Source organism: Podarcis bocagei, assembly GCF_964188305.1.
Source record: "Podarcis bocagei genome assembly, chromosome: 9".
NCBI classification, from domain to species: domain Eukaryota; kingdom Metazoa; phylum Chordata; class Lepidosauria; order Squamata; family Lacertidae; genus Podarcis; species Podarcis bocagei.
The window spans coordinates 13991874-14015919 of NC_138134.1; the positions used below are offsets into that span (position 1 = coordinate 13991874).

The following is a 24046-nucleotide window of genomic DNA, read 5'->3' on the forward strand; positions in this document are numbered from 1 at the left end:
CTCGGTGCTGGAACCAACTATGAACTGCAATAAACATCCTTGTATATAAGAAGAACTTGGCGTTGGTCTTTTGTGAGCTGAGACCTGAGGCAGCCCTGACAGATTTGTTTTTGCGTGGTTTTTTTTTTTGGGGGGGTGTTAGCCAATCGGTCTTTATTGATCCCCCCCTGTTATTTGCAATGTTGCACTTTCTACGTTGTACATCACCTTGTTAAATTTTTAAAATGAAATTGTGGCTTATAAATATAAAAATAAATAAAACTGAATAAATAAATTGCACCCCCTCCACATCACTGTTCTAGTCACCTTCTAAGACATGGAGGACAACTATCCAATGCAATGAGCCTCCTGTACACACAGAGACTCTTCACAAATTTTGGAAACCTAGAAAAATCAGGGTTCTGATGCACGTGGTATTCCCAACAAGTACAGAGGCTTCTCTGCTTCAGAACATTACTCTCAACTAGTCGAAAGGTGAGTGGAATAGGAATGCAGGGGACAGAATTAAGTGTGTGTCACCACTGCTCCACTCACATGGAGTGGTATCCAGTTATTTGCTGTGATGTCTGGTCACGGAAAGGAAATGGTTGGCATGCATACTTGTGGTATGACAAGGTTAAAGCACACAAAGTGTTTAAAAACCATATTGTTAGGAAAGCACTGTTTAATGTCTGGATAAGATATAAAGACTTGTTAGAAAATAAAACCCCAAAATGGTTGTCACCAATGGAAGCGAAGGCTCAGAAAAAACTCAATATGGAGGCCAAATGGCCGAAATATTGGGAAATTTTGGAACAAGAGGGAGACAGAATAAAACTGCAGAGCTTTGAAAAATTAAAAAACAAAGTGCGAGATTGGCTCCATTATTATCAAATAATGGAGGCATATAATTTGGACAAAAAACTTGGCTTCCAGGTGGAAAAATCAAAATTGGAAACAGAATTGTTAGACCCCAAAATTAAGAATTTATCAAGAATGTATAACTTGCTGTTGAAATGGAACACTCAGGATGAAACGGTGAAATCTGTTATGATTAAATGGGCACAAGATGTTGGACACAATATCATGATGGCTGACTGGGAACAGTTATGGACCACAGGTATGAAGTTTATGGCATGTAATGCCTTAAGAGAGAATTTAATGAAAATGATTTACAGGTGGTACGTGACACCAGTCAAGCTTGCAAAAATTTACCATTTGCCCGATAATAAATGTTGGAAATGTAATGAGACTGAAGGCACATTCTTTCACCTTTGGTGGACGTGCCCAAGGATTAAGGCATTCTGGGAGATGATCTATAATGAAATGAAAAAGGTACTTAAATATACTTTCTTGAAGAAACCAGAGGCCTTTCTCCTGGGCATGGTCAGCCAATTGGTGACAAAGAAGGATAGAACTTTCTTTATGTATGCTACAACAGCAGCAAGAATACTTATCGCAAAGTATTGGAAGACACAAGATTTACCCACCCGGGAAGAATGGCAGATGAAGTTGATGGACTGCATGGAACTGGCGGAAATGACTGGCAGAATCCGAGACCAGGGAGAAGAGCTGGTGGAAGAAGATTGGAAAAATTTAAAGACTATTTACAGAAACACTGTAAAATTAATGAATGTTAGAAGGATGCTGGAATGAAGTTATATGGCTTTAGCAGAAATGTCACAAAGAATTAAGTAAAAATAGACTGTTAATGGGCCAAAGGGGGGAAAAAATAAGGTTAGATTGTGTTAAGATAAACTATAGGACAAAAACTGGGAAAGATGGAAAGGATTTGCTGAAAGAGCTAATTGAACTAGAATACAAAAAAGGGAGGTGTGAGGAGGTCGTCGAAACAAGTAAATGAAAGACAAGATATGAAAATATTGGATGTGTTTTTAATTGTTTCTATCTTTGTTTTTGTTTTGTTAAGATAAGCAGTGTTTTTCTTTTTTTTCTTTTTATGTATTGTATTGTATTGTTTTGCTTTGTTTGACTTTTTTTCTTCTTTTTGTAATTATTAAATTCTTAATAAATATTATTTTTTTAAAAAAAAGGAAAGGAAATTCCTCTCTCCACACCCCTCCTAAATTTTGTTCCATGACCTGTCATTGCAATTCTACTCAATATTGATTCAGAGTAGATTCCAATGTATAGTTAGCAGAGTAAAAACTTAAAAACATTGCAGGATTCCCAAAAAATAGACTATAGGAAAGTAGTATTTCATCCAGCACAGCTTTACTGCTACTGAAGGCAAATGAGCATAATGGTCACAAATCCAATAGATTCAGGATTGGCACTGTCCATAAGAAATCCAGTTGCAGCAGACGTAACTTAAACTTACAATAACTTATAATAAGTCTAAACCTTAACACTAAGCATACTATGTACAGAACAGCACACCAGAAGGAAGAGAGGCAGAAAGAGAAAGTGAAACTCAGGCTCCTTCTGGCCTATTATTATAATCAGCATGACCTTGACAGAAGAGATAAGAGAACCAGTTTAAGCCAGCTGTACTCAGCTTCTCTGAAGGTATAACCCAAACACCATGAGCCTTCAGATTGTTTCCTTCACACAGACAAGCTTCCAGAACCCTCTTGAATTAATTAGAATAGGAAAGATCTGTACACATCTGTAATAGGTATGAGTTACTCGTGCGTAAACTGGTCCCTTTCTCGGTTAATTTGCCTTGTTAAACCTTTCTGACTGCACAGCCCCGTCTCATGGTGGCTGCCTCAGTCACTGGCAGAATCCGTCAGTGGGCGTTTCTTGAACCTCTTCCAGCATAAAAGTTGTTTGACACCCAGTTTCCTCCTCCTCTCACTGCGCGGGAGTCTTCTGCGCAGAGTAGGCGTGGGTAGCGGAGGACCTGGGCTCTCCTCACTGATGTCCAGTGAAGAGTCCTGGAGCCCTCTCTCCAATTCCCCCGTCTGCCTCCCTTTATCCCTGGTGTTGCGCTGATTGGCTTCCCCCTCTACTGAGCTGTTTCTCCCCCTGCTGCTGGGTCCTTCGCCAGCATCATCTGGGAGCCTCCCCTTCGCCTCTCGCTCCGATGTCAGTTCCCTGACAACATCGGATCAATACTTTCTATACTAAGAAATGCAAACTCACAGTTCTCTGAAATAGATTTGGGGAACGTGTATGAAAGGTATGCCATATTGTACATGGTAACCAAATGCTTATTTCAAACACCTGAAGAGGTCTGCAGTCCCACTTTAAGCCGGGGAAAGCGTTCAGGACAAAGAATGGTTCTATATCCAGAGTAAAATCTGAGTTGAGCTGCTCCAGATTCCGGTTTGTCGAAAGCACTGGAAAAACACAGCATGGACCTCATAGCTTTACAACCACTTGCTTGCAAAGTTCACCCTAACAATGGGCCATAATTCTGGCAGTCGAAGCAGCAGAATTCCACTGGGTCTCCAGAGACACCCAACTTTTATTATATGTAGCTACTTTCCAAGTGGCTTTCCTGTGGGAATTGGCATTTCCTCCCTAATTCTATACCTAAGAATTGCGGTGGTAGTATGAGTCTTTGTTATCATATCAGTAAGTCAATGGCAGCATGGATGTTTAACTTCATATACCATTGAACTAACTTCGGGGTATATGAACCTTCCCTTGGGAGCTTAGCGGTCTTCTCAAAGAACAATTTAAATTCTTTTGTAGAACTGCTAAAAGGACCATGAGATTATATTTCCTCCTGCCTTCAAGATTTTCAAAAGTACAGTCATAATTATGACTTTGGAAAACAACACTTCAAGAACTCTAAGTGCAACAATTATATGTGACTGAGCACTAACTCTTCGTGCATGTTGGTGGGTAGGTAGCAGTTAGCTATTTATAGTGACTAGACTAGACTTGCAGAGTTTCTGAGGTTTCTTTGAATAAGCTGAATTACAAATAAATACATATATTTTTTTCCTTAACTGGTAGGCATATCTTTCTCAAGGTGTAGGGAATATTATCTAAGCAGCACCATTTCTAAAGCAGAAAAAGAAGGCTTTTTGATCAATTGCATGAACCTTGCTTCAAAAAGTGTTGAAAATTGTTCTATTTCCAGGCAACCTGGTGAGATGGCTACAATGTCATTTTGGTATTTGTGCAGTCTAGTTATATAAAATTGCTTTTAGGTCACTTGGAATATGATCAGCCCTGAGGGACTTGAAAGCCGCCGTTCTGATACCATTCCAAGATATTATTTGGACCCTATAGCCCGTATAGGTGAAATGACTTAGGTGCCCTTAAACTGCTTTCTCCCCACAGACAATTCCATCCATCGTCTTCCATATGTAAACACTGTAATGGTCAATTACAGTCTCAAACTACTTATACAGCCTAGGGAGGAGAAATGGGAGGGGGAGTCTCTTTCATAAGAAATGCAAGAATATCTGTAATGGTGTTTGTTTTCTTCCAAGAATACTGTTAATGTAGCATGAAACAGTTGAATCAGCAATTTTGAATTCAAATTGTAGTCCCTATAAAGGTGAACCTTTTAAAATGTGACACCAACCACAAGGAAATGTCTATAGGAACAAAAAAGGAGGTGGCTGCAATACCAAGTTGAAGCACACAGAGAAGCAGGGAAGTTTCAAACTTGTTTAACACCCGATCTAAGAACTGCGGTAGTAATGCATGTTCCATGTTGCATTACAAATTGCATTTCAAGTGATTCATATCATATTTCACTATATATCCAGTTACACTGAGACAGGGGTATTATTAATGTTTTAATGGTTTTTAAAAGTTAACTATGTGTTATAAAGAAGGGATGCGGGTGATGCTGTGGGTTAAACCACAGAGCCTAGGGCTTGCCGATCAGAAGGTCGGCGGTTCAAATCCCCGCAACGGGGTGAGCTCCCTTTGCTTGGTCCCTGCTCCTGCCAACCTAGCAGTTTGAAAGCACGTAAAAAGTGCAAGTAGATAAATAGGTACCACTCCGGCGGGAAGGTAAACGGTGTTTCCATGCGCTGCTCCGGTTCGCCAGAAGGGCTTACTCATGCTGGCCACATGACTCGGAAGCTGTCTCAAACGCCGGCTCCCTCGGCCAATAAAGTGAGATGAGCGCCGCAATCTCAGAGTCGGTCATGAATGGACCTAATGGTCAGGGGTCCCTTTACCTATGTGTTATAAACAATAGCATTATACAATTGCTCCTGAGAGGGTGTTTGTTTGTTTGTCTGTCTGTCCAGCAATGACATCAGAATTAGGTTCACCAAGTATCTAGCTAGGGGCTTTTCGGGTATCACATCTACAAAATGAAACTGAAATCTCAAAATGAGGATACAGTAAACTAAATACGTTTGGTTTACGAGACTTCCGGCGGGCGCGGATCCGGTTGCAGGCGAGGGTTTGTCTCTCCGGAGAGAGCTCTAGCTTTTCGGCCGAATTGGGAGTTTTTGAGGGCGACAAAACTCCCGCTAACCCTCTGGAGGGTATCCAGAGGTCTTGGTGCCCAGCAGTGCGAAGGTGTCACTCGTCTGGTCGTCAGGTAGCCTTTGTATAAAGGCGAAGAGAGCGACGGAACGAGAGACGGCAATTTGGGCAGCCATTACAGCCATTACAGCGGCGAATTAGCGAAGCCTCAAGCCTGCAGGCTAAGCGCCTTGCCCTCGATACAAAGAAACTCAGATACGCAGAAAGAGTGCTGGAAATTGCAAAGGGGAGAGCGTAAGGAAGTATCTGAGAAGAAAGAGAAACAGCCGAGTTCAGCGTTAGCTTGTCTTCAGTGGGAAAAGACGCAGTGTGGTTTGCAGAGCCGAAGGAGAAAGTAAGTTACTGCTAGTGGCTACATTGTCCGTCCCTCCCCCACTGACTCACTTTGAAATTAGACCCTCTCCCACTGTAGAAGGGGAAAGGGAAACAACCGAGGGAGGGCAGAGAAATGCGGTACTAGAAAAAAATTTAGTCGTCATGGCAACGGAGACACAGAACTACAAAGAGCAATCTACATAAAAAAAGACAAAAGGAGATTACTGTTAAGAGGACTTTTACTAAGATTCCTGTGAGACATTACGCCAAGTGGTTTATAAGAAAACTCCGGGGGTAGGGAAGACTACTCTTTGGACATTCGGAATCACGTTTGCTATTGTATTGCTGTTTGGGAGCTTTCTTTATCTGCTATGTTTGTTATGCTCTCTCTATCTTTTTTTTTGGACTTAATATTTGGGCCACGGGAAGAGGCAGGAACGGGGGAAGAACAGTGTGAACAGCGTGAATCCACAAACAGGAAAGACTAATTGACTAACTCTCTTTACACTTAAGAACTCTGCTTAAGAACTGACTCCCCCTGCTGGACTAAATTAAGCATTGCACCTAAACTCTGGAAAAGATTAACTGGAGATTCAGACTCTCACAGGCTAAGTGGTTGTTAAAGTGGTTGTCAAAGTGGTTGTTAAAGAGTGGGTGGAAGGGTCTGAATTGAGGCGGGAAGAGTGTAATTAGAATCTGGTTGGTGGACCTAACTAACCTCTTTAAAATCTCTGGAGGGGAGGGATAGTTTTTTTATTTATTTATTTATTTTTTCTTTTTTTTCTGTTGGGGAAACAGACTCTGTGACTTCAAGGGACTATTTCAAGTGGTTAAATTTAAGAAGGTTTATACTATCCCGAGGGACTAAGACCTCTTGGGGGCTATTTGAAAGCTGAATAGTTTAACTATAAGGAATACATTTACATTTTTTCTTTTTTCTTTTTTTTTCGGCATAAAAGGAATTCCCAAGGTTTAAGGACAATGTCACATACGCAGAAGAAAGGGGCAGAGGGAGGTACCCCAACTGATAGGAGAGCTTCAAAACAAGAAACAGAATTTAGGACAGAAATACTGAGGATGTTCGCAGAAATAAAACAAAGCGAAAAAAATTTGGAAACAAAATTGGAACAGGTGGACAACAAAATCGGAAAAATGGACAAAAAGATTGAAGAGACAGTAAGCGAGCTAAAAGGACAGATTAAAGAGGTTTCAAAAAGAGTGGACGAGGGACTAAAAAAGACAAAGCAGGAAATGAAAGAGATGAAGCGAGAGGAGGAAAGATTGAGAAATGAGATAGTAGAGTTAAACAAAATACAGGAAGAAATTAAAGACTCCATCGCAATGAACGATCTAAAACAGAGGGAGATTAATTTAAGATTGAGACAAATTCCAGAAGTACAAAACGAGAATATAAAAGAAAGATTAGTGAAGGCAATAGCACAGTGGATGGAAGTGGAAGAGGAAGATGTGGCTAGAACAATCATAAATGCGTATAGAATGAAAATTAAAACAAATAAAGCCAGGAAATATCCAGGGGACTGTTTAGTTACATTTAAAGACAGAGAGATGAGAAATTTGGTTTTGCAAAGAAACAGGGAAAAAAGATTATACATCGATGGGCATTATATTATTTTATTTAAAGACATCCCCATAAGGTTGCTTAAACGGAGGGAATCGTATAAACCACTAGTTCAACTACTTAAAAAGAATAGAATTGACTTCCGATGGGAATTTCCGGAAGGGGTCTCTTTCTTTTATAAAGGTGTTAAAAGAAGATTGACTAGTCCCGAAGAAATAGGAAAATTCACAAGAAGATATAAAGAGCTCCAAGTGGGAGAGGAAGAGGAGAAGGGTGCAGAAGGTAGATCTAGATTGAGGGAGGATTTAGAGTTAGGTGAAGAGGAAGAACAAAGTAGAGGAGAACTAGAAGAAGAAGAAGAGGAGGAAGAAGGAGAGGAAACAGAAAGGTTACAGAGTAACAACTAACTCAGAGTAGCACCTAAAATAATATGTCTTTAAAACTATGGAATTGGAATGTTAATGGAATGAATGATAAGAAAAAACGCAATGGAATTGAACGCATTCTAAAAAAGAAAAATTTAGATATCATATGCCTTCAAGAAACCCACGTGGCCAGTAAACATAAGAAAATCCTTATTAATAAGAGGTTAGGAAATGAGTTTATCTCCTCCGATAAAAAGAAAAAAAGAGGAGTAGTATTATATATTAAAAACAACATTGAAACACACCAGCTATTTAAGGATGAGGAAGGGAGAATGATCGCAGTCCGCATTAAATGGCAAGGGGAAATGATGATAATAGTGGGAGTCTATGCACCAAATGGCAATAAAACAGAATTTTTCAGATCATTGGAAGAGAGATTATTTGACTACATGGACCAAAAAATCATAATAATGGGAGATATGAACGGGGTGGTCTCAACAGAAATAGATAGATTAAGGAAAACTAAGACAGAAGGAGGGAAACTACCTAAGACATTTTTTGAAATGGTGAAGAACTATAACTTGGTAGATATATGGAGATTGAGACACCCCATGGAGAAACAATTTACATTTCACTCAGGACCGAATGAATCACTGTCAAGATTAGACCAAATTTGGATATCAAATGAACTAACAGTAAGAACTACAAAAATTGAAATACAGGCCAAAATTATCTCCGACCACAACCCCATAATAATGGAGATGAAGGGGGTTGAAGGACGAACTTTCAGATGGAGATTAAATGATAACTTATGGGATGATCAAAAATTTGTGGAAAAGATTCGGACGAAATTATTGGAGTACTTCATAGATAACCAAGACAAAGGGGTTAAAATAAACGTGGTATGGGATGCGAGTAAGGCCGTCATGAGGGGCCTGCTCATCCAACAAAATGCATGGAAAAGGAAAAATAAAGAAAAAAGAACTAAGGAGATTTTGAGACAGATTATGGATTGTGAACAAAAACTAATTAAAAAACCAAATAATGAAAGGATATTGCAGGAAATAAAATCCCTCCAAACCCAATTTGCAATGTTGATAAATAAGGAGGTTGAGTGGAACATCAAAAGATTAAGACAGAGAAATTTTGAATTTGCTAATAAGCCAGGAAAATGGCTTGCGTGGCAAGTCAAAAAGAGAAAGGAACAAAACACAATAAACAAAATACAAATAAACGGAGAAGAGATAACTGAACCAAAAGGGATTAGAAGAGGATTTACGGAGTTTTACGAGCAATTATACAAGAATAAGGATAGAAACAACAATAGGAAAATAGAGAGATATTTAAAAGAGAAAATGGTAAGGAAGATTTCGATAGAGCAAAGAGAAATGTTAAATGCCCCCATTTCCAGAGAGGAAGTAGAGGAAGTGATAAAGGAACTGAAAAGAGGTAAAGCTCCGGGCCCAGATGGGTTTACTGCGAGCTACTATAAAGAAATGAAAGATATATTGACGGTTCCGTTAGTTGAGGTGATGAATAAGACCCTAAAGGAAAAAGAGATCCCAAGCACCTGGAAGGAGGCATTTATCACAATAATTCCAAAACAAGATACTGACCCAACCCAAGTGAAAAACTATAGACCCATTTCCTTATTAAATACAGATTATAAGATTTTTGCGGGAATTTTGGCAAAAAGGTTCAAGAAAATATTAGTGAAGATAATGCATGAGGACCAAGCGGGTTTTCTACCGGGAAGGCAAATAAAAAACAATACAAGAGGCATAATTAATATAATAGAATATTTATCGGACAGAATTGATAAGCCAGCTAGTCTGATTTTTATTGACGCGGAGAAAGCCTTCGATAACGTCACCTGGGACTTCATGCTGAGAAATTTAGAAATTATGGAAGTGGGTCAAGAATTTTGGAATGGGATAAAAGCAATATACACCGAACAGAAAGCGAAGCTGATAATAAATAATGCCATAACAGAAGATATAAAAATATCTAAAGGGACAAGACAGGGCTGCCCGCTCTCTCCGCTGCTCTTTATAGTGGTGTTGGAGGTTCTGCTAAACGCAATAAGGCAAAACAAACAAATTAAGGGAATATCATTAGGCTCAAACGAATATAAAGTTAAAGCATATGCTGATGACGTGGTATTAACGGTAGAAGATCCTATAAACAGCTTAAAGGGAATTTTGGAGGAGATGGAGGAATTTGGGAAGTTAGCTGGATTCAAACTAAATAAGAATAAGACAAAGATGATCGTTAAAAACTTAGACTAAGACAAGATAGAATCACTACAGGAACAAACAGGAATTGAAGTAGTTAAAAAAGTTAAATATTTAGGACTCTGGCTTACCAATAAAAATATTGACCTATACCAAAATAATTATATCCCAGTGTGGAATGAAATTAAGAAAAAGCTGGAGATTTGGGCAAGGATGAAATTATCACTCTGGGGCAGAGTGTCCATGGTCAAAATGATGGTACTCCCCAAAATGCTTTTTCTATTCCAAACAATCCCGATAATAAAGGGCACAAAAAACTTTAAAGAATGGCAAAGGGTGATTTCTAGATTTGTCTGGGAAGGAAAGAAGCCCAGAATTAAGTTTAAGATATTAATAGATACCACTGAAAGAGGGGGCTTCGCCCTGCCAGACATGAGAACGTACTACGAAGCGGCATGCCTTTGCTGGATTAAAGAGTGGATAAAGTTGGAGGATACAGAGTTATTGGATTTAGAAGGGTATAAGAACAAATTTGGATGGCATGCCTATTTGTGGAGAGATAAGATAAAAGTACATAAGGGATTTTGCAGCCATATCTTTAAGGGACCTTTGATAGAAGTTTGGAATAGATATAAGAACATATTAGAACCAAAAACCCCACACTGGTTATCACCAGTGGAGTTAATAAGTGTAAAGAAAGTCAATATGGGGAAAAAATGGGGTAGGTACGAAGAATTGGTATTGAAGGAAGGAGGGAAGTGGAAAATTAAACCATACGACCAGGTAAAAAGATATACATACGATTGGCTGAGCTACTATCAGATAAATGAGATATTTAAAAAAGAAGTGAAAGAGAGGGGCTACGATGAAAAGACATCGAAATTTCAGAGAGAGATAATAAACAGTGATCGGAAAAATCTGTCAAGTATGTATAAAATACTGTTAGAATGGAACATGAAAGATGAGAAAGTCAAAAAAGTGATGACTCAGTGGGCAAAGGACCTCGGCTATGATATTCAATTGGAGAATTGGGAAAAATTGTGGAGAGTGAATATAAAATTTACAGCATGTGTACTGCTAAGGGAGAATATGTTAAAAATGTTATATAGGTGGTATATGACACCCGTTAAACTAGCCAAGATGTATAAAACAGATAACAAATGTTGGAAATGTAGACAAAAAGAAGGGACGTTCTATCACCAATGGTGGGAATGTGGGAAGGTTAAAAGCTTCTGGGGCGAAGTCTATAATGAAATCAAAAAGATATTAAGCTACACATTTGTAAAGAAACCCGAAGCTTTTCTATTAGGTATGGTCGGAAAAGATATTAAAAGAAAGGATTATAAAATCTTCCAATATGCGGTAACAGCAGCTAGAATCGTGGTGGCGCAGAAGTGGAAGCAGGAAGAAAGCCCAACGTTAACAGAGTGGAGATTAAAATTGACGGAATATGCGGAGTTAGATAAATTAACAGGGAAAATTAGATATATGAAGGATCAAAAATTTATAGATGACTGGGGAAAATTTGCGGATTATCTGGAGAACAAATGTTTAGTAAACACAACGCTAGTAGGATTTAAAGAGGCACTGTAAAACACTAAGAAGTATTGCTTATGGAAAACAATGTCTGAAAAATGGTACTAATGGCAGTACGAAAGATTGGAATGCGTTATAAAGAGATAAATACGAATGAATGTCAAGGACGTTGAAGGAAGTCCAAAAGAATGAGATGTATGAAACACGGATTTAATGTATATATATGGAAAGATTAATAAAAAATTTTAAAATGCAAAAAAAAAAAAAAAATACGTTTGGTTTACACAAGCTTGTATGCTTACACTGCAATTGAGCCCCTGATAGTGGTGAAAGTATTTGGCCCAATGATGGGCAACCACGATTCAGTAACTGCTCTGCAGAATTTTTTGCTCCTTCTCCATCTCTGAATGCCGCTAGAGGCCACATCTCAACTGTTATTGAAATCCAGCCATAACAGGCTTCCTCTGAACATAATGCTTTTTCTCCTTGTTCCCTTATTACTGGCCAAGAGTTGGCCGGTGCCCCAGTTTTAAATAATGCTACATCATAACGGTATTGAAGGTGCTTGTACCAATATGTAGTTATTCTTGGACACCAAAGCACTCTATAACACATCCTTTGAACTGCTGATAGGGTGTATATTCAAGAAAAATGAGACATTCCAATGTGTTTCTATTGTGTACTGTCTTGAACGTATGCCAGAAGCTTGTTTGTTAACTGGAGAACTTAAAACCCAGATTGTAGCAACGAGGAGAAACCAACACAGAAAGTTGGAAGGTTGCCTATAGTGGACTCGGCTAGCAGCTCAGCTAGAGCTTCATTTGCCAGATGAAAGGGACACATTCTGTCCAATCCTAATCAGGATGACACAAAAGGAAGTTCTACTGTGGCCAACAAATGGGTTATATAATACTTTACTGTGTCCTTTGCCACACATACAATGTAGCAATGTAGCTTTGCGTGTGGATACCTTCTGGAAGTCTAGGATTTGGAAGAACAAATCTCATTGCCAGAGGCTTCCACATGCCCAGAACTGTGTCCCTTTCCATCCTTGCTTATAATCAAGAATTTTGAACAGATTTTGGGGTGAGGGGCATTCTTTCTTCTCTTATTTTTAACTAACTCTAATAGCATAGACCTCACCAGTGCTTTCTTACTGTGAGGGTGCAATCATTGCTGCAGTTTGATGACCCCACGAATTGTGGCAGGTTGAGAGAGCAGCAGTTGAATGGCTCAGGCAGGTGAGGAAATGAGAGGGTTATAAGAGGGGAAATGTGGTTGGATGACATGTAAAAGGAGGAAAATCAAGGGGCAGGCAGCAGGTGGTAGGTAAGCAAGGTTGGAAAGCAATGCAACTAGGAGTGCGGCCCCTAGTCGATAATAACTTTGGAAGGCAAGACTATTCAATCTTGTCCTGTGCTGGCTGCTTATTTGTTTGTAGCACATTTCATTTTGTGCAAAATATCAAAGCAGTTCACATTAAACACTAATGACCAAAATCAACAGGAATCAGCAGGAGCCCACATAATCCCCAATGCAATGGGCACAGTCCCATGTCACCACATCAATTGCTCCTTGGGCATAATTTTAGGGAACAGGTTTCTTCTCCACCCACATCAGTTGCTATTTTTAAGACCTGCTGCACTTACTTCCTCCCTCCATCTTTAGCATGTTGCTCTCCCTCTTTTTATTCCTTGGGAGCAATGCTTAATTTGAGCTAGAGTGTTTCAGAAGAGAGTTCTGGAACCTTCTGGAATGGGGTGGCTTAGCTTTGAAAGATACGTATATTAATAATAGCAACTGTATTTCTGTGAGCATATGCAGACTGCTCCTTCACCAGGATCATCATAGCTAGCAGCCACTTGTTAGTGGAAAGCTCACCAAGACAACAACTTCTTAGGTTGGCATAAGTTTTGGTCTCCACAAGGAAATGCTACCTGCATGTGAGGAAGAAGGAACCGCCAGACTGTACAATATTGCAAAGACAAGACTGAGCTCCCTGTGTGTTCTATCTTGACAGAATGCTGGTGGTTTCCCAATCCTTAAAATGTCATAAAGACCAAGTAGAAAACTTCAAATGCTTTTCTAAAGCATCAGCTGGCAATGGTTCCAACATTTGAAACAACTGATTTCAATGTAATGAATAGATAGATACATATGTGACAAAGTAACCCTCAAAAGAACAAGGAGTCGTGTAGGACTTTAAAGCCTAGCACACTTGTTATGGCTTAAGGCAGGAGTCAGCAACCTTTTTCAGCAATGGCCCGGGCAGACTATATTTTGACACAAAAAAATGAATGAATTCCTATGCCCCACAAATAACTCAGAGATCCATTTTAAATAAAAGCACACATTCTACTCAGATTTAATTATACACAGATTAGCGTGTAACCTAGCTAGACACAAGGCTGTAAATCTACCCATCACTTCACCTCTAACTTTGGTTGTCCTCCAGGGTTGTGATCTGATACACCAGCATGCAGCAGCTGGATGCCTCCAGATAATTGTTTTGAACCACTTTGCATAGTATTCATGTGTTTCTGAAGTCTTGGGGACTAACCAGGAACGGGTAGGGACTTTTTGTAAGAATTTTGTCTGGTTCTCTCCATTTCTTGTGTTAACTCCTTTGGGGACCTCATTGATCTCAACACTTTTGTCAACCTCAAGGCTCAGGTTTTTTCATCAGTATAAGATAAGGGGTTGCCACCTTCTGTTCTGGATGAAAAGAATCAATGCGATAGAAGTGAACATCTTTTGAATCCACCCACATCGGGTGTCAAGGGAGATACCTTGTACCTTTTGAAACATCTGTAAAAGCATCTCACAGGGAGATGAAAGTGTAAAAATAAAAGACAGAGAAATGCCTGATTACAAAAAGTACATGCTTTATTATACAGATTTTGAGGTTTTGGGGGGGGCATGCAACACAACCTTGCTTGCATACGCAACTCGGTTTTGTGGGTGGTGAAATGTCTGTTCTCTCATGCAGGTCGACTAGACTCTAGTCAGTATTGTGTTTGTTGGAAAACAGCACTCTCTGTTCCACCCAGAAGCCTCTCCCCTTGGACTTACTATTCAGATCCTTCATCCTGTTACAGTACCATATGACTTCATCAAAGGAAATTCTACAATGTTCTGCACGCCCAGTCCTTGCTGCCTCCTCTTACATTCTTACTTGCACAGGAGTAAGGAAACTTAGTTCATGTCCTCAAAATAATAGTGATGCAAGAGTAATTATCTTTGCTGGTTCTTTCTAGAAGGCCTTTAGTCAGACTAAAAAGAAGAAAAGCAGTAAAATCACAAAAAATGGGTCAGTTAGGGTTGCCCTTTCAAACAGAGAAAGAATCTAGCTGTCTATCTTATTTATTGTAAGTATTTTAAAACCACATTTCAGTCATATTCCTGGGGTGGTTTACAGAAAGACACAAACGACGACAGCTAACAGCCACAAAATTTTAAAACGCAGCATAAAAAAGTCCATTAGATTAAATTTGCATCTAAATAACTCAGGTCTTTTTCTGGCACTAAAAATGACAATAAAAAGGTGTCAAGTAAACCTATCTGTGGAGAATATTCAACAGCAAATGGTCTCCCTAGAGAAGTTGTGGACTCAGCTTCCTTGGAGGTTTTTAAGCAGAGGTTGGATGGTCATCTGTCAAGTATGATTTAGTTGAGGATCTTGCATCACAGGCAGTTGAACTAGATAGAGCATATCAGTATTTTAAATTCTAATATGTTTCTGAACTCAAAACTACTGATGAGAAGTTTCTCCACTATTCTGTTTTTAGAATTCTAAACTGTTTGGGATGGACCTATGTATCTGAGGGGATGCGGGTGGCGCTGTGGGTTAAACCACAAAGCCTTGGACTTGCTGATTAGAAGGTCAGCGGTTCGAATCCCTGTGACAGAGTGAGCTCCTGTTGCTCAGTCCCTGCTCCTGCCAACCTAGCAGCTTGAAAGCATGTCAAAGTGCAAGTAAATAAATAGGTATCGCTCCGGTGGGAAGGTAAACGGCGTTTCCGTGCGCTGCTCTGGTTTGCCAAAAGCGGCTTAGCTATGCTGGCCACATGACCCGGAAGCTGTACGCCGGCTCCCTCGGCCAATACAGCGAGATGAGTGCCGCAATCCCAGAGTCGGCTACGACTGGACCTAATGGTCAGGGGTCCCTTTACCTTTATGCATCTGAGATACCATTTTCTTCCCTATGAACCTGCCCGGTTACTGAGATCTGTGTTACCGAATGTCTTACTTATGCAATGACCTCCACAGACAAGTGAGGAAGGTATATACAATGGAGTAATTGGATAAAAAACTTTTTTTTATTCACAAGGCTTTTAACTATTAATGTATGATCTGCTGCTTAATTCCATTAACTTAATATCTTCACCTAATCATGTACATGAAGAAGTAATGACTAACAACAGTAAAGACAATAGCGCTAGTATATATTTCAGTGACCAGAATGAAATGTTGAGTGACAGAATAGTTCTTTGCCACTCACTCATGTCAAAATGCGCCTCAATAACTTTCTTTTTGCTCATTTCCTTTTCATTATTATCATTACCAGTTGGCTATCACCAATAAAGAACCAAGACCTCTTTTGAAAAGCCATTATACTGCATTATCTGTCACTCTTTTTTTTCGATTGCCCCCAATCTTTCCTGCAATTTAACATGACATAATGTGAAAGAACAAAGAGTGCAATGACAAAGACTGAATTGATAAGGAAGTACTTGGGAGTGGGACCAAAGCCCTTTTTCTCCCAACTTAATGAAATTTACTGCTATCGGGAATATTGCATTAAGTACGCATTGCATGGATCATCTTTGCAGATAGTTAAACACAGTGGACAGCTTTAGAATGCATGCACTAATACATCTTGGGAAACAAGGAATGTGGCAAGGATTAAGAATTTGTCTATCATTTTGACATAGGAGCTGTTACCTGCTGAAACCTACTTCATAATTCAATAAATTGATTATTCAGCTGTCCTCCACTATGACAACTATGCTTCACACATTAAGCTATTTCCCCTGTCAAGTCCCTGTATGGAAATTGCAATGTGTAGGGTGAATCAGATACAGGCAAACTTGAACTCCTAGCTTTATAATTGCTGGGCTGGGCTCAGGGCTTTCCCCCCCGGCTGGAACTCACTGAAACTCAGTTCTGGCACCTCTCAGGTGGGCACCATTGGTATCCTAAGAGAACAAGGAAGCATTCGTGGTGAGTTTTACCACCACTTTTTCTAGAAAAATAGCCCTGGACTGGAGCCTGGGTTTGTCCTACTTTCAGAGCCGCCACCATAGGTGGCTTTGCACTCATGCTATGTGTTCTGTGCTATGCACCACCCATCCCTGTTGTGAGTAGCCCCTCCCACTTTGTTCCTTCATATTAATTTCACCTTCCCTTAATTGAGTCTGGCCTAGTCTACATATATCAGAATAATGGGGTATAATAATGAGATAGTAGAGTCCTGAGGTGGTGGTAGAATGAATCAGCCACTTCATAATGAAGGATGCTTCAACTGACATTATCAAACAAAACAAAACACCCTGAAAGGAGGGGGGAGCCTAGCATGGCAGTTAGCAAGCTAGACTAGAACCATTCTCCCTAACATTCCCCACCTCCCTCACACGTATGCATATACATATTTTTACTGGCACATCTACCTATCATCTGTCTGTCTGTCTGTCTATCATAGCATCCCCTACCTGTATCCTAGCATATAAGAATTTTATGACTTCACTGTGTTGTATCTGTAGGCATTGCCAGTTCAATATGACCTCTGCTGTGTGAAGCTCAAGAGACTCTGTTCCTGCCTAAGCTTATGATAGCCTCTATCTGGGATGCTTGGCCTAAGCAGTCTCACTACTGGCTTCTTTCACCGCAGCTGCCCAGCCTGCCTTTTTAGTGTGAGTTCAGCTTCTCCCTCTGTATAATTTTACCACTTCCTTGGGTCAGATGTATTTGTCTGACTAGCTTGCTGGCTTCACCCTCGCAGAGCTACAAATTATAGTATCCTTCACAAATTTCAATTCCCAAGGTTCAGGGGGGAGTCATGTGCTTTAAATGTGTGCTGGGGTTTTTTGAAAATTTACAGTGAGGCTCTGTTGTACACCAGTGTACATATGCATTTTTGCACAATGCATAAGGCAAAAGAAGAGGCAAAAAACGAAGGAAAACTGAAAACTCTAGAGAGCTGAGCATGTGACAGTTCTGATATTAGTGTTAGAAATTCTCCCAGGTCAACCAGAGGGCAGGCAGAGGGGAATACAGGGGACAGCCAACCCACAGAATCATAATGGTAGACACACACTCATCCCTTCTATTAGGGAAGGAAGCTCTTCCCAATGTAGCCAGGACAAGTAGTCTTTCCAGATATGCAGGAAGACTGTGATAGCTGTTCTTCTTACAGTGTTCATCTAAAGTCTTTGAATAATTCAGACAAATGTCTGGTGTGCCTGAAAGCACTTTAATCACTTCAGTATAGAAACATCTTCCCTCAGGAAGATGCCCAGACTAAACCGCTTTCAGAAGTTTAAAAGTAAACGTGAGCCCTTTCCAGCGTTATAGCACATAATGACACATAAAATGCCACAGCTGACATTTAGGAGGGAAGATATATACTTCATTCAGCAGTAAAGCACATACTCTGTGCAGAGAAGTCCCACATTCAAAGCCTAGACTCGCCACTTAAAAGAGCCTCAGGTTACTGGGCTGCAAAAACCACTCTTCCTGTAGTCTTGGAGAACCATCACCAGCCAGATAAGATAATTCTGACTCAGTATCTAAGGTGGCTTCTCTAACTGCGCTCATGCGATTATTACATAACTCTAAGGAGGAATTTCTTTCTTTTTATTGCATGAACTTCTTTTTTGACAAAGTAATAATCATAAATAAATAAGAATAAAAATGTGCACCCCACCACCAAGACCATTCCATTGTCACCATCCAACCTCCCAAAATTTCAAAACCTCTTGTGATGGTTTGACCTCTTTCCGTTTTAACAGTACAAATTCTACAAACACCATATCTCCTCAAAATCATTTCTCCTTCATTAATGTCTTACCTTAATGACACATGTTAATTTATCATTAATACCTATATCCCACACCTATTTATACCATTCTTCCATTGTAGAGTCTGCTTGCCCCTTCCAATTCCGAGCTATAATAATTCGTCCTTCATAGCCTGTGAACCTGCCCCATCACAAATTGATAATAATGCCACCTCTGGACTTTCGGTCAGCTTTAACCCAGTGATTTCTATTATCTCCTTAAACATCCTTTGCCAGAAAAATTGTACATGTTTACACTCCCACCAATTGTGAACATAATTCCCTGTTTCCTGGCATCCCATCCATCATAACACCAAATATTCCTTGTTTATTTGAATTAATCTGACCGGCGTTAAATACCATCTCCAAACTAATTTATAATAATTTTCTTTTATTCTTATAGACAACATTTTCAATGTATGGTTCTCCCACATTAGGAGGAATTTCAAAGCATGTTGGGGCTTCAAATTTTATTGTTGTTATTATTTTTGCCCCAGCTAGATCCTTTGTCTTTCTGTCAGTAGGGCCAATATTTTTGGGAAGTATGTCACAAACTAGGTCTAAAGCAGGTTCAGTCATTGTGGTACCCTCTAGATGATGCTGAACTCCAAACTCCAACCAATCCACCTATAAGCATGAGGGATGATAGGAGCTGAAGTCCATCATGGAGGATACCCTAATCCAGAATTTAACATAATGCTATAACAGTATGCATGCAGCACCCTGGTCATTAAGTTTATTATATCGGAGAGCAGTGAAACACTGGAGTGTCAGGAGGAATGATATTGGGTCAGGGGGCAGAAAATGCCTTTGTGCTGCAGGGTTCAACCTTTCATTATGATCTCCAGGAGAAGGACTGATGGTGAGGGATCAGCACCAAGGGGATAGGGCTAATTGTTTTGAGGTGTTTTGCTTGGCTCAGGATCTGTCAGACTTCAGGAAATCTGACCCCTCTACCTCATGGCAGGCTGCCTGTAATTGGAAAAGCAAGAAGCTCTTACCAAGGTATTTTATTCAGTATTCACAGAGAGGGATATAGGATGTCACCTATTGGACAATGGTGTTGCTCTGAGTGAAGTCCCAACCTCTCCATCTCTCCTATTATATGTCATCCCTGCATTGGCTGATCTGTGCTTTCTGCCTCTGAGCTTTCTGTTCTTCTGCTCTCAATGCACGCCAGGTCCTAGGAGGGGGTTGGATTTGGAATGCTTTCCAAGGACACTGAGTCTGTCAGCTGTCTCTCCTCTGGTGCTTGTTCTTCTTCCTCCTGTTCCTCTCCCAATATTTCCCAGCTTCTCCCCTCTGCAGCCTATGAACCATGACCTTCTGCAAACCACTGTTCTAAATCTATACTGTCCTCCTCTTCTCGGGGAGGTTCAGGAGAAGAGGGAGGCGGTCTCCACCATTCCTCCTCCGATGTCCAGTCCCTGACAGGATCTCTTTGTACCTTCAGCTTCATCAGACTCCATTCCGAGTCACCAGTCACAGTCAGCTTCTGTCCCCTGACCTACATGTGGACACCTCTTGTCTCCATTACATTTTGCTCCATCCTACCAGCTCTGTCCCTAATTCACAGACATGTGTGGGACATGTGTTGTTCAACCTGTTCTGGGTTACACTTCCCAGGAGGAGCAGGTGGCTGGCTTCGGGGTACTTCTGAAACCCTGAATAATTCTCATAGGAATCTAAATGCTTCTCCTCATAGGAATCTAAATATCATCCAAAGAGTTCTTTTCAGAGGAGGCACATGGAGAAGGGCTTTGGATTGTATTTGTGGATTAATACTTTTGACATTTCTGCGGTCTGTATTTTTTAAATTTATTTTATGGCATTTTTAATATTTTAAACATCTGCATAAGCCACTTCTTATTTTATATATATTTTTGGAAGTCACTTTGAGACTTCTTTGTAAAAAGTAAAGAAATAAAAAAAAAAAAGCCAATATTGTTAGCTGCCAGATATTAGCTCTCTTGAGTCCCAGAGCTTGAGGTTGCAATCCTGTACCAGTTCCTGGGTATCACCGTTGAAATTAATGGAATATACTTTGGAATAGACATGTACAGATTGCGCCGTTGGCCTAGGAGACCAGGCAACCCTATCCATGATCCTCTTTGCTGCAGTCTGAGAGTCACAATCTTCTGTGCTCTGGGTCACATGGGACATCCATGCCAAAAGAAGACTACTGCAGCCTTAGATTATTTAGCTACCTAATTGTTTCAGAAATCAGATAGGCTTCTTAGCAGAAACACAAAGGAATAAACCCGGTGGATAAGGTTATCAAAGTAGTTTGAAGAAGCAACTATATTGCACTGCTGATTACTGGATCTGAAAAAAATAATGCGTTAAGAGGTATGTAATACTGATTACTTCAAGGTAATTGATTACTGATTACCTTTTCCTTGGCACAGTAAAGCTGTTCCCATGCGGGCTACCATGACAACCATAGTATGACTTCCAATCAAGACAGGAGTGGCGAGATTGCTAAGAAAAGTAATTCGAATTGCTATTTCTCCTGGAAAGTAGTCAGATTATTTCTTAGAATTGCATTTTTAAAGTATTTCATTTGCTGCCCCCAAGTTCTTTGAAAAGTTTGCTTCACATTACTCTGACTCTATTCTTTCCATTATCCTTCATTTTAGAGAAAAGGGGGGGGGGAGGTCTTAATAAAACCAAGATTGGATCCCATAATTTTGAAGACAAACTGCTAAAAAATAAAATAAAATGTTAAGGAATTTCAGGTCTCTACTGTAAAAATAGGGTAAATTTTAAGTTAAATGATAGGGATTTTGTTTTACCATTTCTTTCTGCCTTTTCATGTGGTGTCAGATGACCAAAAAAGTCTTATTTATTTATATTTATTTATTAGTTATTGAATTTGTATACCACCCTTCATCTGATGATCATAGGGCAGTTCATAAAAATGAAAACAAAAAAAATCCATAAAATAACAAAAAAGACCAATAACAAACCAATAACCCCCTTTTCACAAACACTTTTAAAAGGCCTGATTATGCAGAAATTATTTTGTCTGGTGACTAAATATATGCAATGAAGGTTTAAGACAAGCCTTATTGGGGAGAGCATTCCACAAATGAGGCTACCACAGTAAAGGCCTGTTCTTGTGTTGCCACTTTCTGGAACTCTTGTAGATGGGGCAAAGAAAGAAGGGCCTTGGATTATTATTGTAGGGTCTGCATCAGTTCATATGTGGAGGGGTAGTCCTTGAGGTTAGTGATGTATGGAAGTGAGAGCTGGACCATAAAGAAGGCTGATCGCTGAAGAATTGATGCTTTTGAATTATGGTGCTGGAGGAGACTCTTGAGAGACCCATGGACTGCAAGAAGATCAAACCTATCCATTCTTAAGGAAATCAGCCTTGAGTGCTCACTGGAAGGACAGATCCTGAAGCTGAGGCTCCAATGCTTTGGCCACCTCATGAGCAGAGAAGACCCCCTGGAAAAGACCCTGATGTTGGGAAAGATGGAGGGCACAAGGAGAAGGGGACAACAGAGGACCAGATGGTTGGACAGTGTTCTCGAAGCTACCAGCATGAGTTTGACCAAACTGTGGGAGGCAGTGGAAGACAGGAGTGCCTGGCGTGCTCTGGTCCATGGGGTCACGAAGAGTTGGACACGACTAAACGGCTAAACAATAACAACAAGAGTCCTTGAGGTATTGTGGTCCTAAGCTGTTTAGGACTTTGTAGGTCAAAACCAGCACTTTGATTTTATGCCTGGAAAGAAATTGGCAGTCAGTACCGTTGAACCTGGATTGGTGTATTGTGCAACTGTGCGATCTGGCTGCTGATTTCTTCACCAGCTGAAGTTTCTGAAACATCTTCGGGGGCAGCCCCATGTATAATGCATTGCAGTAATCTTACCTAGAGGTTACCAGAGCATTACCAGTGCATATACTACAGAAGCTTGGCTGTCTCTATCATGGGGTGGTTCCATACGTTCTAGATGTTCATCCAAGTACCTGAATAGGGTTTTTGTCTTCCAAAATAACTGTTAATCATGTTTGATTATTGATGTTCCAGAATGAATCTGAGGTCATGAAATGTTCTCATTCTGCATTGACCTGTAGCAAGGGCTATTAACATTTTTAAACAAACAAACAAAAAACAAACTGGTTCGGTCTCTGTGTTTTTGACTCCCTTAATAATGAAGATATTTTTGGAAAAATACATATAATGAAACTCATCAACAAAAATGGTTTTGACAAATATACTTACATTGTGAGAAGTGAGGTTGCAGGGAACCAGGCAGAGGGCCTTCTTGGCAGTGGCACCTGCCCTGTGGAATGCCCTCCCATCGGATGTCAAGGAGATAAAGAATTACATACATGTTAGAAGACATCTGATGGCAGTTTTCTTTAGGGAAGCTTTTGATGTTTGACGGTCTGTATAACACATAATACATAACACTGGTCTTGAAAGACCTTCATTGGCTCCCAGTACATTTCCGGGCACAATTCAAAGTGTTGGTGCTGACCCTTAAAGCCCTAAACGGCCTCGGTCCAGTATACCTGAAGAAGCATCTCCACCCCCATCATTCTGCCCGGACACTGAGATCCAGCTCTGAGGGCCTTGTGGTGGTTCCCGCACTGCGAGAAGCCAAGTTATAGGGAACCAGGCAGAGGGCCTTCTTGGTATATGGCACCCGCCCTGTGGAACGCGCTCCCACTAGATGTCAAAGAGAAAAACAATTACCAGACTTTAGAAGACATCTGAAGGCAGCCCTGTTTAGGGAAGCTTTTAAGGTTTGATGGTCTATTGTATTTTAATATTCTGTTGGAAGCTGCCCAGAGTTGGGCAGGGTATAAATAATATGTTGTTGTTGTTGTTGTTGTTGTTGTTGTTGTTGTTGTTGTTAGAAGTGACTCCTAACAATTCACAGTCTCGCCCATGAAGGGGGCATCATTGGATTCTGCTTCCTGAAGGCACACAGATCATTTTGGGGAAGCTCCACCTTTTCCCAAACGTTGTTGGATGACTCATAATTTCCTCCTGACAACCAGTTTTAATATAGCTCATATTTTGGACTATTGGACTTGAAAATGCCTCAAACGTTCACTATGTTTTAGTTAAATGCACTTTATGATTTCCCTATATCCTCAGCCAAAAGAAGCAAGGTAACTGCAGGATCACTGTGCATCATTATACAACTTTTCCTCACGGTGCTTCATTGAAGCTGCAAGAATTTTAACAAAAGGTGAACTGGGGATTGAGTCTCTCTCTTCTACTTGCCCAGAAATAGCTCGGTGTTCTTTCATGTGTTCCAACTGAACAGTGGAATAAAAGCTAAATTCTTCCATTTGCTTTTTGTAATATTTATTTAGTGAAAACATTTCTATCCTTATGCAAGTTAATCCCAGAGTGGGTTACTATCAATTGTTGGTAAAATACATAGCCAAGAATAAATAAATAATAGATCCACTCTGATTACTCTCTTTACATACACATAATATAGGCGGCATATGGATGGCGCTGTGGTCTAAACCACTGAGCCTCTTGGGCTTGCCGATTGGAAAACTCGGTGGTTCGAATCTG

General features: G+C 40.2%; 1 long non-coding RNA gene across 1 annotated transcript in view; it reads left to right on the forward strand.

Moving 5' to 3' along the window:
• LOC308594677 overlaps positions 1-23747 on the forward strand; it is a 110837-nt gene extending 87090 nt beyond the window's left edge. Inside the window, exons 3-4 of the long non-coding RNA XR_014011552.1 lie at positions 20904-20985; positions 23615-23747. This is a non-coding gene — a long non-coding RNA (uncharacterized lncRNA). The remainder of the gene's footprint in view (positions 1-20903; positions 20986-23614) is intronic.
• The last annotated feature ends 299 nt before the right edge of the window (positions 23748-24046 follow it).